Source organism: Spermophilus citellus (assembly GCF_964194105.1).
Source record: "Spermophilus citellus genome assembly, chromosome: X".
NCBI classification, from domain to species: Eukaryota; Metazoa; Chordata; class Mammalia; order Rodentia; family Sciuridae; genus Spermophilus; species Spermophilus citellus.
Window position 1 is genome coordinate 107094632 of NC_138190.1, and position 4844 is coordinate 107099475.

The following is a 4844-nucleotide window of genomic DNA, read 5'->3' on the forward strand; positions in this document are numbered from 1 at the left end:
TTCACTTCCTTGGTTTATTTTATTTCCAAGTATTGTTTTTTGGAAGCTATTATAAATTGAATGATTTTAATTTTTTTTCCAGTGCTGTATTGTATAGAAATGTCACTAATTTTTGTCTTGATATTTTTATCTACAATTTTACTGTACTTGCTTATTAGTATGAATAGTTTTTGGTGAGGTCTTCAGGATTTTTTTCAGATAAGATGATGCTATCTGCAAAGACAAAAAAAAATCACTGATTACTTTCCTATTTGGATACCTCATCTTTCTCTTACTTAATTGCTTTGGTCAGGGCTGCCAGTAGTATGTTGACTAGAAGTGGTAAGAGTGAGCATCTTTATTTTATTTCTGATCTGTGAGGAAAAGCTTTCAAATTCTTACATTCAAGTGTGATAGCTATAGGCTTATTGTGTATATGGTTTTTATTATGTTAAGGTACATTTCTTCTATATCTAATTTGTTAAGTGTTTTTTTAATCAAGAAAGGATGTTGAATTTTGTGAAATATATATTTTCTGCATCTATTGAGATGATTGCAAGGTTTTTGTCCTTCATTCTGTTACTGATTTGCATATGTTGAACCACCTTTCCATCTTAGGGATAAATACCACTTGGTCAAAGTGAATGATGTTGTACTTAATTCTTGATTTTGGTCTGCTAGTGTTTTGTTTAGGATTTTTCTATCTGTTGTTCATCAGGGACATTGGACTATAATTTCCTATTGTTGTAGTGCCCTTGTTTAACATTGGGATCAAGGTAATGTTGTACTTGTAAAGTGAGGTTGAATGTATTCCCTCTTCTGCAATTTTAGAAGAGTTTGAAGATTATTGATATCCTTTAAATGTTTGGTAGAATTCAACAGCAAAATCATCAGTTTCTGCTTTTATATGATGGGAGACTTATTACTGATTTAATCTTCTTCCTCATTATTCATTTGTTCAGAGTTTATATTTCTCTTCCTAGGTTTTATGTGTCTATGAATTTATTCCTTTCCTCTAGTTTGTCCAATTTGTTGATGTGCAATTGTTCACAATAATTCTCATGATCCTTTGTATTTCTGTTATATAAATGGTACTATTCTTTTTCATTTCTGATTTTATTCCTTTGAGTCTTTTAATTTTTTAAAATTGTAGATGGACACATTTACTTATTTTTTTTCTTATGGGTCACTGAGGCTATTTATTTTGCATATGAAACCACTGGGGACCTTGCCTGTAGCCACACTGGAGGAGCACATAGTTCTGGACACTTGGTGGGAAGCAAGCTGAGAACGATGATTCAGGCCAGTCACATGATTACACTGTGAGAGTTTCCAACAGGGCTCTGGGTGGTCACCTTGGCTTCTGCAGGAGCACTAAGGAACTAGTGGTGGGAGAGGGGAGCTAACCACCAAAGGCCCCACAAGCACTGGTGGGGCTTGACCTGTCCACGCTAAGTCAGGAGGAGAATCTAATTGAGGATCTAATCTCCAGACGGTGCCCAGGGCTCAGGCTCGCCTGCCCCACCTTACTTAGCCAGGGGGTTTCTGAATTTCCTGCCGGCAAACTTCGCCTTGTCACCCAGCTCCTCTTCGATTCTGAGGAGCTGGTTGTACTTGGCCAAGCGCTCAGATCTGCAAGGTGCACCAGTCTTGATCTGCCCAGTGCAGAGTCCCACCACCAGGTCAGCAATGAAGGTGTCCTCAGTTTCCCCAGAGCGATGAGACACCATGACGCCCCAGCCGTTGGACTGGGCCAGCTTACACGCCTGGAGGGACTCAGTCACTGAGCCGATCTGGTTGACTTTGAGCAGGACGCAGTTGCAGGACTTCTCGCTCACAGCCTTGGCAATGCGCTTGGGGTTGGTCACAGTGAGATCATCGCCCACCACCTGGATGCCTGCACTACTTGTGAACTTCTGCCACGCTTTCCAGTCGTCCTGGTCGAAGGGGTCTTCGATAGACACCACTGGGTAGTTCTTGACAAAGGACTTGTACAATTCAGCCAGCTGGTCAGGTGTGATGTACCTGCTGGGGTCATCAGGAGACTTGAAATCCAGGTCCTACTTCCCAGATCTGTAGAACTCAGAGGCGGCCACATCCATGCGGATGACGACCTTGTCAGTGTAGCCAGCCTTCCTGATGGCGGTCTTCAGCAGCTCCAGGGCTTCTTTATTCTCCAGAATGTTAGGAGCAAACCCGCCTTCGTCGTCCACATTGGTGGCGTCTTTCCCATATTTATCCTTGATGACGTTCTTCAGGTTGTGGTAGACCTCTGCTCCAATGCGCGTGGCCTCCTTGAAGCACCCAGCGCCCACAGGGAGGATCATGAACTCCTGCAAGGCCAGCTTGTTACCAGCGTGAGAACCACCATAGATCACACTGAACGCCGGAACTGGCAGGATGACTTCTGAGTTGCCAGCCAAGTCGGCGATGTGGCGGTATAGGGGCACCCCCTTCTCTACAGCACTTTACAGTCAGCAAGGGACACACCCAGGATAGCATTCGCACCAAACTTAGATTTATTTTCTGTTCCATCCATCTCCATCATCCGTTTGTCAATCTTCTCCTGCTCCACAACATTCAGTTTCTTGCTAACCAGGGCAGGTGCAATAGTTTTATTGATGTGCTCAACAGCCTTTGAGACACCCTTCCCCATGTAGCAAGTTTTGTCATTGTCCCGGAGCTCTAGGGCCTCGTAGATACCAATTGAGGCCCCACTGGGCACAGCAGCTCTAAAGAGACCTTTTAAGGTGTAGAGGTCCACTTCAACAGTGAGATTCCCACGAGAGTCAAAGATCTCCCTGGCCTGGATCTTCAGAATAGACATTGTGAATCTCTGGCTGCTGGATCTCCTCTCCAAGGAAAGAAGCAGAGGGTGCTGCAGACACCGAGAAGAGCGTTAAGCCGGAGAGGTACCTGCGCCGCGAGTCCATTTACTTATTTTTATGTGGTGCTGAGGATGGAACCCAGTGCCTCACACATGCTAGGCAAGTGCTCTACCAGTGAGCTACAACCCCAGTTCCTCATTTTTGTCTTAGTCTTGTGAATGATTTGACAATTTTGTTAATCTTTATAAAATAGCAAGCACTCTACCAACTGTCATTTGTCTTTTTACAATTTTTGTATTAAATTTTATTTTGCCTGGGCTGGGGATGTGGCTCAAGTGGTAGTATACTCACCTGGCATGCACGGGGTGCTGGATTCGATCCTCAGCACCACATACAAATAAAGATGTTGTGTCCACCGAAAACTAAAAAAATAAATATTAAAAAATTCTCTCTCTCTCTTAAAAAAAGTTTATTTTGCCTCATATAAGTATACATATCTCTGCTCTTTTTGTCTCCATTTCATGGAATTTCTTTTTAAATCCCTTCACTTTCAGGGTGAGTCCTTAAATAAAGTTAGTCTCTTACAGGCTCTATGTACTTGGGTCTTATTTTTTTTATCCAGACAGTAACTCTATGTCTTTTTATTGGATAATTTAGTTTTGTTGACTTTTCTGTTGTTTCTCCAGTCTCCACTTCATTTATTTTTGCTCTGCTAATTATTTTCCTTCTTTCTGCCCACTTTGGTCTTAATTTGTTCTTTGTTTTCTAGCTCCTTGAGATATGGTAGATTTTTTTTTGGAAATATTTTTTTCTTGTATATAAGCATTTGTTGCAATAAACTTTTCAAACTGTTTTTGTTCCATCCCACAAGTTTTGGTTAGTTGTATTTCCATTTTATTTTAGTCTCATGATTTTAAAACTTTATTTTTTGATTTCTTCCTTGACCTATTGATTGTTCCTGAGGATGTTGTTTTATTGTCAAATATTTGTGAATTTTCCCACATCTCTCCTGTTACTGATTTACAGTTTTATGCATTGTGATCAGAAAACATTTTTCATATGATTAGAGACTTAAATTTTAGAATTGTTTGGCCTATCAGATGAATGTTTCATGTGAACTCAAGTACAATGAATGTTTTGTTGCTCTTTGATGGAATGCTCTGTATATGTATGTTAGATTCATTTGGTCTAAAATATAGGTTAAGTCTGGTGTTCTCTTAATGATTTTTTGTCTGGATGAACACTTTCTTCATTGTTGAAAGTGGAATATTGGGGCTGGGGATATAACTCAGTGGTAGAACACTTGCCTCACACATGTGAGGCACTGGGTTCAATTCTCAGCACCACATAATAAATAAATAAAATAAATATATTGTATCCATTTACAAATAAAAAAAGTTTTAAAAAAGCAATTGGAATATTGAAGTTCCCCCACAATTATTGTATGGTAATCAATTTCTCCCTTCATGTTCTTTAATATTTGCTTTGTGTATTGAGGTGCTCTGATGTAGGGTGAATAAATATTTACAATTGTCATATCTTCTTGAGGAATCGATCTCTTTATCAATATATAAGAACCTTCTTTATCTCTTTTTACAATTTTTGTATTAAAGTTTATTTTGCATTGTATAAGTATACATATCACTTCTCTTTTTGTCTCCATTACATGGAATTTCTTTTTAAATCCCTTCACTTTCAGTGTGAGTCCCACTTTCAGTGTGAGTCCTTAAATGAAGTTAGTCTCTTAACAGGCTCTATATACTGGATCTTATTTTTTTGTCCAGCCAGTCACTCTATGTCTTTTTATTGGAGAATTTAATCCACTTATTTTAAGGTAATAATTTATAGTTAAGGACTTACAACTGACATTTTTTACATTTCTTTTTTGATTGTTATTTTGGTTCTTTATTTCCTTCTTCCTTTTTTCCTGCCTTCTTTTGTGATTTGGTGGTTTTCTGATGTGGTATGCCTTAAATCATTTTTATTTCATTATTCTACCTCTACTATACCTTTTTTGCTTTGTAGTTACCATGAGGT

General features: G+C 39.2%; 1 pseudogene across 1 annotated transcript; it reads right to left on the reverse strand.

Moving 5' to 3' along the window:
• Positions 1-1170: 1170 nt before the first annotated feature.
• On the reverse strand, positions 1171-2904 carry LOC308639269 (alpha-enolase-like; annotated as a pseudogene). Its single transcript has one exon. The product of its transcript is annotated as an alpha-enolase-like (transcript).
• Positions 2905-4844: the final 1940 nt, after the last annotated feature.